Source organism: Canis aureus, chromosome 30, assembly GCF_053574225.1.
Source record: "Canis aureus isolate CA01 chromosome 30, VMU_Caureus_v.1.0, whole genome shotgun sequence".
NCBI lineage: Eukaryota > Metazoa > Chordata > Mammalia > Carnivora > Canidae > Canis > Canis aureus.
The window spans coordinates 36,782,921-36,798,237 of NC_135640.1; the positions used below are offsets into that span (position 1 = coordinate 36,782,921).

A 15,317-nucleotide genomic window follows, 5' to 3' on the forward strand; every position below is an offset into this window, starting at 1 on the left:
TCACCTTCTTTGTTTTGCTAAAAGATCTCAACCAACACTCATGTTGGAACTATACTCATTTGTCAATTGCAGCCACAGGCTGGTCCAGCAAAAATTTTAAAAAAATTCTGTAAGATTCAATTGGTTATGTGGCATTTATGATAAAAATTATTATGTATATTATTTGTAGTAAATTATGTGCTATACATTCTTTAGATCAGCAAGATTTCTAATAAGCACGTGTGTATGTGTGTGTAAGTGTGTACATTCTTTTTCTTGGAGAGCCTGTTGATAAACATTTATCAACACACCATTGGTTAGAAGCTGCAAAGTTATCTGATGTTAAATGTAACACCCTCATTCCATGTCCTACACAATATGTTCATGAATCTTACCTCTAGAGAAAGCATGGCATAGTTCTGGAAGCTATTTTCTGAGAGGGATTGGGGTAGAGATGAATGCAAATGTGTGCATGGCTGGTTTCATGGGTGGGTGGAGTGGGATGCCTCTCTTGCAATGCGGTTTGGCCACACTGGAAGCCTGCCTACCACTCCTTAAATATCTGCTTCAAGGGCCTGTCTCCAATGTTTGACACAGGTCTTTTTGGAGACAAGTGGGTTGTCACTAGGCACAGGGGCAGAAGGCATGGGGGTGAGTAACACAGTAACTGCTGGAGTTTTGGCAGGATTTTGTTTATACATTTAATCTACTAGATCCCATTGTAGTCCTTTTGGAGCAAAATCCAGAGGAAAAAGCAACCAAGAATGGTAGACTTTGGAAGCAGAAACAGGATGGGAAGCCTTGGGTGAGAAGGGGCATTGTGATGAGACCTGGGACCGTGAAAGCATCCAAACGGCACACAGCTCTGAGAGAACTTGAGGAAGGCTCCCAGCAAAGGGAGGGGGCATGCTTTACTTGCTTGACAGTTGCACCAAAGGAAATGAAGATAGAATCCAGAAAAACAGGACACAAGTCTTTTGAGGCCAACTTCAGTATTCTGAGAGTCTCTCCGCCCCCTATATACCACATCTTAGTGCTGGGCATGCTGTGTGTGGGATCAGAATCATTCTGAACGTCATATCTGATGGCTTTCAAAACTGTGGTGCACACATCTTTGTCCAGGTGGGAAAGAAAGGACTTGGAGTGATAGAGATAGCCTTATCCTCACCCTAGAGAAATCCTAGGTATGTGTTCGCATTTGTGTTTCCAGATTGGCTTCCAAATCTACCAATGACAACATAGAATGGGGTAGAAGTGCCAAATGGAGAGTAGGATTGTGATATGTAAGATCTGCGAGAGACCTCTGAACCCTTTAGTTAAAATTCCGCCATTCAGAAAGAAGGAAGCAGCCAGAGCAGATTAGTGGCCTATTCCAGGGGACAGGCTGGCCATACTCGAGTCGTGGCGGCCAACCTGCCTCTCACCACTTACCAACCAGGAAGAGAAGGATGGGGAGTAGGCAGGGAGGCTAGAAACCCAGAAGATAGAGATGGTGGGCAAAAGATCTGTTTTTCCTCTCCCTCCCCAAATCCTGAAGTTGCCTTTTAAAAAATTCTGATGGGAATTTGAATTTAAGTCTCCTGCATCCACTGAAAGAGTGGATTGATTAGATTTCAGCTTAAATTGGTGTTTGTATTTTATACACCAAAGCTTAGAAAATGATCTGTACTTAGAAGGAGACACAGAAGTCTGGAGGTCTGGGAAATCATATGTGAGAACTGAAAACCTTTTTAGAAATGTGGGCTTTCATGCAAATTATATTTCCAAAGGACTTGGGTAAAATTTTTAAATTAAAATATTGTAGGTGGCTGTGTATGGATTTTTTATTTTCAAGCATCTGTATGAGTCACTGCAAGTTGTCTGACTTTTTCGTCTCAGCCATATGTCAGCCTGTTCGTCCTTCTTGAGCTGTTTGGTTAGTAAAGTTGATCCTCTGAGGCCACCCATACAGGTGACTGTGACACAGCAGTCAGGGACAAGTACTGTGTGACATATCAATCAGGGACGTCTGCCATGTGACTTGGTACTCAGGGCCATTTACTGTGTGACACAGCAGTCAGGGACATCTGGGTTATTTGGGGAACCCTCTGAGGGATCACGTGCTTTTGTTTTGGTTTCTGAATCTGCACATTAATAATAACACATAGGAAGACACTTAAAGCTAGTGGGGAGTTATTACACTTGTATCTCTAAAACTTCTGGTAGTTTCTTATTCTTACCAAATTATCAAGCTAAAGAAAGAAGGAAGAAGAAAAGTGAAAAACTGAGCAACCAAAATAAAACAGCTGAATTTACAAGATGGAAGGTGGCGTTGGAGTTACATAATACATAGACTCTCAAGCCCTCTGTTTTCTTGCTATTTTATAAAAGGTAAGAGCTGATCCTTATGATGTGCTATAGGCACTGTATTAATGATTTTGTCACACTTGATTTACTTAATACATATGTGCTTTTAAATGCAGGTGTATCTCCAAGAAGCACATGAGGTGGCAGGCTCAGAGTGGAATGAAGTCCTTGTCCTCCTAGTGCGAAGTTGGCTTGGAATCCACACACAGGACTTTTCTCTATGCTTTGTAGTTCCCACTGCCTCTTAGTACAAGGTGGATGACACTCAGATGGTAAAATACAACTGCGTGGAAAGGGCACTTATCTTCTGAGTTGGTGTGGAAACGTATTTCGGGAAGCCTGGCTATTTGAAGGTGAACTCACAGCTCAGGTGGAAGTTTATCTCAGGTGCTCAGGTGTAGTGTGTAGGAGGGAACAGTGTAGTTAGGATGAATCAGCCTGGGATTCCATCCCAGGAAGTGACTGTGAGTGTTGCAGAGATGGTAATGGACTTAACCACACACTGGTGAAGGGCACTGCTTGCCTTTTCATCTCCCACCTGCATCCTGGTTAGTGCAGTTACTGTAATTACCTCCTCTGTGGGAACCAGGAGTTCATCAGGCCCCGACACAGTGAGTGATTGGCTTGTTCCAAGGTCAGACCAATGCTGACCAGCTTGGACAACAGGCGGGCAATGTGGCTCCAAAGGGTATGGAGCAGTATGGGGTAGAGTGAGGGCATTAGGCTGAGGCCAAGCTGCACTGTTGCTGTGTCACTTTGGACAGCCCTACATGTAAAAGCTGTTTCTCCCAGGGGCCCATGCATCTTAGCATGGAAAAATATTGTCTATTCCTCCTGAAAATGCACGGTCGAGGCAAAAGGTGCTAATGCGTCTATGCCAACCTCTGGCCGACAAAGTACATCCCCTCATCTTGTTTTCAGTTCCCTACTGTAGACTTCCCTAGTTGAGGAAGACTCACGACCTGACTTGGTCTTGTTTTCAAATTTTTTTCCAAATACAATTTTACACAGAAACTCGATGTTTTTAAGAGATAGGAGCCAAGCATCTCTGGACGAGATGGTAATGAGACCGAGGGCCCTACCGCTCCTTTCCCCCTGGGAAGTTCCAGAGCTCCAGGGAAGAGAGTTTGAAAATTGCTACAAGTAGGGAATTGGTTGTGAAGGACTGGATCCTGAAAACTGGAATGGGGACAGGTGAGCAGATTTTTATGAAACCGAGGCTACCCACCCTATATTCTGACCAGTAGAAGAGCCCCTCTGGCCACTTTCTGAGGAGGTTTACCTTGTTTTGCCTGCGGAACCTGTAGTGGCCTCCCCATCTTGGTTGACTCAAGACACTGCTGATTCTCTTTAAGACTTACCCTGTCACTGGTAGAGTCTTAGGAGGAAATTCTGCATTCAATATTTTATCTTGAGGGCTAGAAAGGACTCCAAAGTTTTGCTGATTTGTTCAGTTGAAACACAAACTCAAAAGTAGCCCAAACCAAATAAAGTTAAAATGTCAGAACTACCTCAGTATAATGTTGAGGAAGGAAACCAAAGGCTTGGGTAGATTGGAATGTTCAAAAGGATTTATCACCTAAGATCTACTCATTCAGTCAAGGAGGGTCCATAGGATACTCCTTTCACCATGAGCATGACAAGTCAATTGGTGTGGGGAAGCACAATATTCTGGAGGAGTTCTGTTCTTGCTCTTTTCTGCAGGACTAAGTGGTAACTGCTACCATTGAACTAAAATCCTTAAGTGCAATGAGGATAATTGGATCCCAGGGTGGCAGGGGCTAAGTACGAGTACTTAATTGCAAAATACAAGATGGTCATGGTTATTGTAATGCACAGGGGAGTCAAAGCAGTAATCATCGTAGTCTGACTCACAGAGACCTATGGCACTGGCTAGTTGATCACGACATCTCTAGAAAAGAAACAGATGGACAGTCTATCAAATTCTTACTTGATCTTTATGGGTGGAAGAGTTTTAGATCTAGTGAACAGAAATCTATCTGGACCCGCCAAAACAGAGAATCACAGCCCCTGATCAATATCCAGATTTGGGCCAATTTGTAGACCCAGAATCTCTCTCTCTCTCTCTCTTTTTCGAGAGATAGATAGATGGAGAGAGAGAGAGAGAGAGAGAGAGAGAGAGAGAGAGAGCCGTAGCGGGAGGTGGGGGGTGCAGAGGGAGAGGGAGAATCTTAACCAGGCTCCATGCCCAGTGTGGAGGCTTGATCTCACAACCCTGTGGGGCTTGATCTCACAACCCTGAGATAATGACTTGAAATGAAATCAAGAATTGGGTGCTTAACTGACTGAGCCACCTAGGCTTCCCTATATCCAGAAACCCTTAAATGAAGGGGAGCCAGATCCCCCTGGGGAAGGATCCTAGCATATTGCCAAAATTTGATATAGTTAATCTTTCTCCTAGTCTTCTCTAGAGGGACCCAAAGCCATTTCCTGGGATTAGTATGCATTGGGGAAAGGAAATAATCAGACATTTTTGAGTTTATCAGACACCGGTCTGAGCCAATACTGATGCTAGAAGACTCAAAACATCACTGTGGTCCATCAGTCAGAGTAGGGGCTTATGGAGGTCAGGTGATCAATATTAGGTCCACCTTAAAGTGGGCTCAGTGGGTCCCCAAAGCCATCCTGTAGTTATTTCTCCATTTCTGGAATGCATATGCATAGATACACCCAGCAGCTGAAAGAATCTCTACATTGGTTCCTGACCTATGGAGTGAAGGCTATTGTGGTAGGCAAAGGTCAAGTGCAAGTCACTAGAATTCCCTCTACCTACTAAAATAGTAAATAAAAAATAATATTGCATTTCTGAAGGGATTGCAAAGATTAGTGCCACCATTAAGGACTTGAAAGAAGCAGAGCTGGTGATTCCCACCACACACCCATTTAACTTGCCTTATTTGTACAAAAGACAGATGTGTCTTGGGAAATGCCAGTGGATCATCACAAGCTCAATCAGATGGTTATTCCAACTGCAGTGGCTGGTCCAGATGTGGTTTTGTTGCTTGAGCAAATTAACATATCCCTTGGTAGCTAGTATGCAGCTACTGACTTGGAAAATGTTTTTTACTTTATATCTGTTAATAAAGACCACCAGAGACAGTTTGCTTTCAGCTAGGCCAGCAGTGCACTCACTGTCCTACCTCAGGGCTATATCAACTCTGCAGTCTAATGTCATAACATAGCCTTCAGGGATCTAGATGACCTCTCCCTTCTACGGGACATCACATGTTTCCTTAAATTGATGACATTGTGCTGACTGGACCTAGTGAACAAGAAGTAGCAATGATTCTCGACTTGTTGGCAGGGCACTTGAATGCCAGAGGCTGGGAAACAACAGATTCCACGAGAAGTTTAGAGGATTTACACCTTGATGAGATGCCTAGGGGTTCAGTGGCACAGGACATGTCGAGATATCCTTCTAAGGTGAAAAATAAATTGTGGGGCTGTAAGGCTTGATCTCACAACCCTGAGATAATGACTTGAAATAAATCAAGAATTGGGTGCTTAACTGACTGAGCCACCTAGGCTTCCCTATATCCAGCACCCCTTAAATGAAGGGGAGCCAGATCCCCTTGGGGAAGGATCTTAGCATATTGCCAAAATTTGATACAGTTAATCTTTCTCCTAGTCTTCCCCAGAGGGACCTAAAGCCATTTCCTGGGATTAGTATGCATTGGGGAAAGGAAATAATCCGACATTATTTGTTGCCACGGCCCTCCGACAACCAAAGATGAGGCACAATGCCTGGTAGGCCTCTTTAGATTTTGGAGGCAACACACTCCTTATTTTGGGATGCTATTCTGGCCCATTTATTGAGTGACCTGAAAAGCTGCTAGTTTTGGGTGGGACCCAGAACAAAAGAAGGCTCTGCAACAGGTCCAGGCTGCCGTGCAAGCTGGTCTGCCACTTGGGCCATATGATCCAGCATATCTGATCATGCTTGAAGTGTCAGCAGCAGATAGAGATGCTGTTTGAAGCTGTTGGCAGTCTTCTATAGTTGAATCACAGTTGAATCCTTACCATTTTGTTGCAAAGCCCTGCAATCCTCTGGGATAACTACTTTCCTTTTGAAAAAAAAAAAAAAAAAACTTTTGGCCCACTACTTAGTAAAGACTGAACACTTAACCATGAGCCACCAAGTTACCACATGAACTCAGCTACACATGATGAGTTGCTTGTTGTTTGATCTACCAAGTCATGAAGCTGGGCATGCACAGTAACCCCCTATTGTTAAATGGAAGTGATATATATATGAGACGGGATATATGAAAGTGGTACAAACTCCGATCAGTACACCTGATTATTCATGTTGTCTGGATGGATAGATATTCATGTTGTCTGGAATGGCCAGAGGTATGAGGTTATACAGATTCACAGACTGAGGCCAATAGTATGGCTGGGTAGACAGGGACTTGGAAGGAACATGATCAGAGAATTGGGGACCGGGAGGTCTGGGAAGAGGTATATGGATAGAAGTCTTTAAACGGACAAAGAGTGTGAAAGTGTTTGTATTCCATGTATATGTTCACCAAAAGCAACCTCAGCAGAGGAAGAGCCTAATAACAAGTAGCTAGGATGATCTGTTCGATGGATGTCATTCAGCTTTTTTCTCCAGCTGCTCCTGTCATTGCCCAGTGGACTCACAAATAAAGTGGCATGGTGGTGAGGGTGGAGGTTACCCACGAGTCAGAAACTCACCAGGCCAACCTGCCTATGGCCACTGCTGGATGTCCAATTTTTGAGAAGCAGACTGTAAAATGCCACCATTCCATGGAGGTTATCAGCCCTCTATTTGCAGATTGACTACATTGGACCACATCCATCATGGAAATGGCAGCACTTTGCTTTTACATAAATGGATATTTAGTCTGGATTTACCCTCTCTGTGTGCAATGCTTCTGCCAAAGCTAGAACCAATGGATTTAGAGGATGGCTCCCCCATCGTCATGGTATTCCACACAGTATTGCTTCTCATCAAGGAATTTACTTCACAGCAAATGAAGAATGGGAATGGGCCCATGCTCATGGAATTCACTAGTTTTACCATTTTCCCCTATCATTCTGAAGCAGTTAGCCTGATAAGACGGTGAAATGGCCTTTCTTAAGATTTTAATTTTTTTGGAATGACCTTCTAGAGATTCAGTTATAACATTAGCTAGATAGAAATATCTTGTCCTCTAAAATGCAGTACATACTCTAAATCAGTATCTTTAGTATGTGACTAGAGTCAATGAAAAACTGCAAAACCCAATACTAGCAGGACTGATAATGGTCTAGACTCCTTACAAATGAAGATTTGTGTTACCCCACTAGGCAAAGAAGGTGGTCTCTTAGATATATCAACATGACTAAGCTATGGTCTCCAGTTTTCACTCAAACACTTCCCTCAAAGGTACCATGAAGGTATTTTGTAGATGTGATTGCAATTCATAATCAGCTGACTTTAAGTAAAGACCATCCTAGATATTCTGGTTATGTGACCCGTTGTAGAAATGAGGACTTGTAATAGTTATGGGTATTTCTTCCTAACATTTTAATGAATATTTATGAATATTCTTCCAAATATTTTCCTATTTTTCCTCCTCTTATCTTTTTTTCATTTAACATAAGATATATTAATAGTAGTTAACTTTCTAGTTCAGCATTTAAGGTACAGAATATTAAAGAATACTATTTGAGCATCAAACCAGAGGGCTTTGCATCCTTTTCTGAGGAAAAGGTAAGTATGTTTTTGGTTATATGCAGGATATGTGTGTCCCATTAAGTGAGATTATGACTGTCGTGTCTTTATTTAGAAATTAAGTATGGTTGAAGGGGACATGTATGGTTGCCAAGTTGACAGGGAGTGGGCTGTGGGGATCTTGTAGATACATCAACATGGCTAAGCTACAGTCTCCAGTTATCTACTCACATACTAATCTAGCTGTTGTTGTGAAGGTATTTTTAAGATGTTACTCAATTTCATTACTTGACTTAAAGTGAAGAATTATTTGGACCTGACTCAGTCAGTTGTAAATCCTTAAAAGCAGGGCTGAAACTTCCCTCAGAGGAGATGCTTCTGCCTCTGCTCAAGTTCTACCTTGCTCCTTCCTCTCTTCCTCCCTCCCTTCTTCCCTCCCTTCCTTTCTTCCTTCCTTCCTACCTCAATCCCTCCGTCCCTTCCCTTCCTTCCTTCATTCTTCCTTTCCCTTCTCCCTCCTCTCTTCCCCCTTCCCTCCTTCCTTCCTCCTTCTTCCTTCCCTCCCTGCCTTCCTGCCTTCCCTTCCCTCCTTCCTTCAAGTATAGCTGACACACAATGAAACATTAGTTTCAGGCGTACACCATAGTGATTCCGGCACCCTGTACATTATGCTCAGCTCACCACAAGCTCTACCTTGCTGTTACCAATTTCAAATTTGCGTCAACAATTACATAAACCAATTGTTTGTGGCAAATCTTAATACATGTCTTCTCTTCATTCGGCCTCTCTGGCAAACCTTCACTGATACACAATCTAACTTTCTCCTGGAAGTGTGGATGGGTATTTGCTCATCAGTCTCAGAAGTCGGAATGGAAGCATCGCTGGATCCAAGGAGATTTTGCAGATGGTTAGTTCTGATTTATAGTAAATAATGCAATGACCACCCAGTTTATAATGAATGTGGGTTGCTTTTTTTTTTTGGTTGAGGTAGGTATAGTTTTACGAGGATTACTTTAAACTCCCCAAGCTACGCTTTTTTTGGGGGGGAAAAAGGCAGGGGTTTCTCTGGGCAGGTAAGTTTAAGAAATGACTTTAAAGAGATGTGCCTATTTTAGGATTTCTCATAGCCTTTTTGATGCTTCTGGGCATGCAGTTCCAAAAGGGACATAATACGAGGTGTTTACTAATTTTATTTGAATATGCAACATTTTTCTCCCTCTGGGTATTGCAACACTAGAATTTCATGAGAGTTATTTTAAGAAACACTTATTCACATGTCTATGGTCCGTAAATAAAATTCTGAATGGGAAGAATCTTATCTCATTAGCTTGCCTTTCACTTGACTCATGGTAAATCTGACTATGTCCCTACTTTGTAAGACATTTTATCATAAAAACAAACCATCAGAAATTAAAAGAGTGCTTTAAAATTATATGTGAAAGAAGAGTTTTCATATCCCAATCTCAAAGGATGCCCAGTGGAAACAGAGTGCTATGAGAGAATTAATCATTAGTTGCACCTGTTACTATGTTTATACCCACTTGATAAAGTGGAAATCTTCCAGTTTGTACACTTAGGATTCCTTGATAGAAACACACACACACACACGTGCACATGGGCTTGCATGTGTGTGTAGGTACACATTTTACAGTAGAAATTCAATCAATTTATAGGTTACAACAGATGGAAGTCACCTGTTGTTTTGTTTTACAGGCACTTATTATTTATTTTAGAATCATCATACTCATAAATTGTACTCTATGATTTTTCCAACACTGAAAAAAAGAGAAAGTGAAGCAATGCTGAAGAATTAAATATTCTAAATGGGTTTAATTTTAAAAGACAAAATTCTGAAGCTTGGGTAGAATGTCTCATGATTATGCTGTCACCTTAGTATTTTCCAATTTTTATCTATATAGCATATGTTTCTCTTGCTCTTTACTATCTTCCAGCCAAAAATTTTGGGAAGTTTATTTGGCTTTCTTATCTTTACTTTTTACATCTTTTACTTTACATTCAAAAAATTTTATTTTTCACTAAATCTGATAAAGTACATTTGAAACAGTATAAATATATAATTTACATATTTTGGTAGTATGAAGATCTCTGCCGCCATTTCTTTATGTTATACTATATATCTGTATATATGCTATCCCACAGCATTAACTCAACAAGGATACTGTGAAATAATTGCATGTTCTTGGGGAAAAATGAGTTTGCTGGAAAGATCTTTTTTATCCAGAATACATTAGCAAATGCATAATCAGCAAGAAAAACCTATCTTTTCCTGTGCCCATCTATTGTTCTAACACATGATTTAGCCTCTCTAGGGCAATCTCAGGGCCTATGGGTTTCAGTGTCCCTGGGGTGTTGTTACATAGTGGATTGTAATATGTATGTATGCAGTAGGAGCTCAATATTGCCTGTGGCTGATGATCTCTGTTGTTTTCCTTCAACTCTTGTTGCATAGGTGGGTTGGCTTCATGGAATGGGCCAAGAGAGTGTGGGAGGTAGCCAGTGGGTCAGGGGAGGCTCAACATGCATGTCTGTAGCTTGCTGGGTTCCAGCCAGGGCACATTACTCCATCAGGTCCTATTTATCTTCATCTCCTCAACATCAGCATAGTTTGTGGCAAGGAAAACGTAGCTGCTATTTTCTCCTCCCTGTGAGTAGGGGGTAGAGGCAGGTGTGAAAGCGCTAAGGCTGTCAAGGCTGTCCTTCATCCTGCCCCCTTCACATCCTCTCTCCATGCCCAGGGGACACGGAACAGTGTATCCACATGGAGGTGAGTTCTTTGGAGGGGAGGATGGATTGTCTACTTTCCTTTGGAAATGTGTTCCTAACATGGAAACTGGGATTTAACACATTGCACACAAAGATCATATCTCTAGTTCTCTCCAGCCACCCCATGTGGTCACCAAAAGGGCCTCCTGCCCGGTGCCTTGATCAGGACTAACAGCATTGGGAATATTATCCCCTCATTATTCTTGGGCAACTGTTGCTCCATCCCTCTGGAGATCCCCAACCAAGGCTTGGATTTCTGAAGCTCCTTCTGTAGTTCCAGTCTGAAGCATCCCCTCCAGGCATGCTTCCTTTCCCCCTGACCATGCTCTCTTTATTTTGTGCCAGACTGTCTACTTTTCTCTGTCGTCTGGCCCTCTCTGGGCCATTCTCATGTGGTGATTTTCCTAAAGACTGTTTTTCTTTCTTTCTTTTTTTTTTTTTTAACCACAATGCCCTCTGCTTAGCAAACCAAACTTATCTCGGTGGCAAACACTGATAATTTGGGTTATTCATGTCTTATCATTATTTATAGCATAGCAGGTAAGAACAAGAATCCTGGAATCAAAGGCTGGGTCTGAAACCCAGCTTTGCTACTGACAAATGTGTGACTCCAAGCAAGTTTCTTAATCTTCTCTGGGTCTCAGTTTCCTCACCCATAAAATGACAATAGAGCTTTTACTTTATAGGATTGTTTAAGATATTAAATGATTGTCTGTGGTGAGAGTTTCAGAAGATAATAGAAGCTCATAGTTATGTTCTCAGGGTTATGTTCTTATTCTCCCAGCAAATGAAGGTCATTGGCCTCTGCTCACCCGCCCCCACACCCTGGCTCCCCCATCTCCTCAGTCCTAGCTCTGCTGTCCTTTTCCTGATGAATAGTTCACCTTCCGCATGTTCTCTGATAATGTTGCTCAGCACAGATCCGGCGCTCACATGCTCACCCTTAGGACCTATGTCTGGTCTGTACTACTTTATTCTTGGATTGTTATACTTGCTACTTGCATTTTGTCTTGTTGCACATTGTGCTGTGCATTCCAGTACTTAGAGTTAAGCTCATGGTTACTATTTTTATCAAGAACTAAGTATGAAGTATTATGCTTAGTTAATTAAAGGTGAAGAATTGGCATATTTTTCCATAAATTGAATTGCATTTTTGAAGATCAATATAAATGGAATTAATGGCCACATATCTGCTGTCGCTTTTGGGATTCAAATAACACAAATCTATCTTATTCACTCAAAGGAAAATAAACATCTGGTGTGAACTTCTGGATCTGGCCCTTTTGCCAGTGTTCCTGGTATTTGCTGATAGAAAGAGGTGCTTCGTGGGTGCCTGGAAAGGAATCTTAACCTTTACAGAAGTGAGGAAAGTAGTGGGTGGCCTGGGGTAGAGCTGGAACGCCATCCTGGACTGTAGCCCAGCTCACCTGGAACCCACTGTCTTGTATTAGGAGCCCGATGCAGCAGAGACCCAGGAATGACCTCCCATTTTAGAGAACAGGAAAATGTTCTTGATGTTCTTAATGATCTAGCTGATAACAGGTGGTTGAAAAGAAGAGGGGGAAACCTGACCCTAGGCATTAAGGTCATTTACCTTTCTCCATGCTAGAAAAGAACTGAGTTTGATCTATAGCAAGGCTGTATTCAAGCAAAAGCTTCCTGGGGTGGTTTGGGGGTGGGGTCTGTTGACATCTGATGCTGATCAGGACATGATTTTGTCTTTAGTTGCAGCTGCTTGAGTGAGAATCCCCAAAGAAAGGACCTAGTCCTCTCCCCCATTGCTACTTTGTTTCTCCAAAGTTCCAGTTTCCATATACCGGACTTTTCAAGTGTCCTCTGTTTCTAGGACTGTTGCACACACCCTCCAAAAAGAACTACCTCTTCCTGGATAATCCTCTCTTCTAGAGAACAGGGAAGGACAATGTTTCATAATTCTGAATGTGTTTCCCTTTTTCCTTTTTGTATTTTTCCCATTTTATAGAATGAGCTTGTGTTATTTTTATAGAGGAACAATAAGTTATATATACAAAAAGCAGTAAAAGCATTGCTTCTGTTCTTTAGTTCTTGCTTTTGAACTGACATTAGAATTTTGTGCTTGCGAAACTACTCTGACTGTCACATCCATCCCAGACTTTTTGGTGACACTTGTAGGCCTGTGGACTCTGGCCCCTTCCCACCATCTTTTTTTTTTAATGCTTCAACACCCATCTTCTGTTTGAATCATGACAGTATCTACCTCCTGAATTCCCCTGCCTTCTGGCACACATACAGTGAGTGTTCTGCTCTGCCCTTGCCTATTTCTGGCTCCCTTGGTGGGCGCAGGCCCATCCTCCCTTCTGCCTCTATAAACCCGACCCGCCTCTCCAAGTTCATCTTTGATTTATGACACTTTCTTGAACCATCCGGGTCCATGCAGACACAGCTGTCTCTTCTCTGAACTGTCACTGACCTTATTATCTGCAATAATTATATAGTCACAGTGATAGTGCCTTGCATTTGGACAGCTCTTTGCAGTTTTCAAAGCATGTTCACACCACTCATGCCATCTTAGGGCTAGAATTAAGGTGAGGACAGTGAGACACGAATTCTCAAGAGTCATTTGAGGGCTGGGTTGGAGTCTGTCTTTATTGAAAAATGTTGATATTTTGTTCACCATGAATTTTTCTGGCATTCACTTTCGTTTTTAAACCTATTGCCTTAGTATTTGTCTTGATTCCTGAGTTTTTTGGTGCCCTCTTGAATTTTGACGCAAGCACCTCACCTGGTAGGATGCTAATCCTGCCTCCAGTCACAGAGTCCTTTAACAGTACTATGAACGGTGCATAGGGTGACACAGGCCTGTTTCACACATACCCGACTCCTCTCTCACACTTGGTTCTGAGCTTTGTGGGGGCAGCTTTGTTGGGGGCAGCTGACACTCCTCCATCCCTTTTGGGTTGGCATCTTGAGGTATCTGTTGATGAGTTTAATTCAAGGTACAGCAGTGGGATTGGGAGAAGCTGGCTATTCAGCCATGTGGGGACCATGAACTTGTACAAAGCCCAGTCTCTGCCCTTGTGTCTGCCTGCAGAGCCCACTGCACACCCAGGAAGAGAATTTTCTTTGCTTCAAAGATTTAGCACTCATTTGACAGAACAGTTATGGAGGCTGTCTGGGAGGGGAGAATTTGATTGAAGAAAACACAGTCAATGGCCCCAAGGGAGCTCAGAAATTGGCTGGGTCCCTGGAGCTTCTGTGTCAAGTAGGAACAAGCTCCTTAAGAAGAGACTAATATTTCTGTAAAAGAACATATGCTATTGATTCTGAAATGACTTTAACCTTTGAAGGTTTGTATGTACAGTCATGTGGCACTGAGATTAACTTTTTAGATTCACAATTCAAAGTGTATATACTTAAAAGCATCTACTTTTTTTTAGATTTATTTATTTATTTGAGAGAGAGAGAGAGAGAGAGAGAGAGAGAAAGCAAGTGCGAATTGGGGGCAGGGGAGGGCCAGAGGGAGGCCCTCTCCTACCCCCCCCCCCCACTGCTGAGCATGGAGCCCGGCATGGCACTCAATCCCAGGACCCTGAGATAATGACCTAAGCCAAAACCTAGAGCTGGATACGTAACCTACTGAGCCACCCACACACCCCAAAGCATCTACTCTCAAAATACAAATGTAACAGTGTGTGGTATGGGACTTTAGAATGAGGTTTTGTTGGATTTGGTGTGATTCAGGTTGGCTCATGGCTGGGTTCTTATCCTAACAGGTTGTAGAGACTACTTGTGTTATCTCACCGCACACACATATGGGTAGTAGGGCAGCTGGGGAGGGGGAGCATCTCTTACTGCCTGCTATTCCTTTGTTAGTGGGGTCTTTCCACCTGTTTTAGGATTGGAGACAGAGTGTGGATCAAACTATTACCTTGAGAGAATAAGATAAAGAAGGAATGTATTATTCAGCAATAAAAAGAAATGAGCCATCAAGCCACAAAGAGACATGGGAAAACTTAAGTGCATGTTACTAAGTGAAAGAAACTGGTCTGAAAAGGCTACATACATACTGTGTGATTCCAACTCTGTGACAGGCTGGAAAAGGCAAGTCTATGGAGACAATGAAAAGATCAGTGGTTGCCAGGGGCTAAAGGGGAGGGAGACAGAGGAATAGGTGAAGCCCAGATTTTTAGGGCAGTGAGAATACTCCTTGTGATACTGCCACAGTGGGCACAGGTCATTATGCATTTGTCCAACTCCATAGGATGTACAACACAAAGGGGGAACCCTAATGTAAACCGTGGACTTTAGTTGATAATAACGTATCAATATTGGTTCATCAACATTGCTACAATTTGGGATCCCTGGGTGGCGCAGTGGTTTAGCGCCTGCCTTTGGCCCAGGGCGCGATCCTGGAGACCCGGGATCGAATCCCACGTCAGGCTCCCGGTGCATGGAGCCTGCTTCTCCCTCTGCCTGTGTCTCTGCCTCTCCCTCTCTCTCTCTGTGACTATCATAAATAAATAAAAAT

The 15,317-nt window shown here is 42.6% G+C and overlaps 1 protein-coding gene and 1 long non-coding RNA gene across 2 annotated transcripts in view; one reads left to right on the forward strand and one right to left on the reverse strand.

The window, feature by feature from the left end:
• Positions 1-15,317, reverse strand: part of KCNJ6 (potassium inwardly rectifying channel subfamily J member 6) — a 270,925-nt gene that overhangs the window by 129,403 nt on the left and 126,205 nt on the right. The gene's annotated exons all lie outside the window — the stretch shown is intronic.
• On the forward strand, positions 2,034-2,624 carry LOC144301662 (uncharacterized). The gene is made up of 2 exons (XR_013368400.1): positions 2,034-2,349; positions 2,442-2,624. It is a non-coding gene; the product is annotated as an uncharacterized LOC144301662 (long non-coding RNA).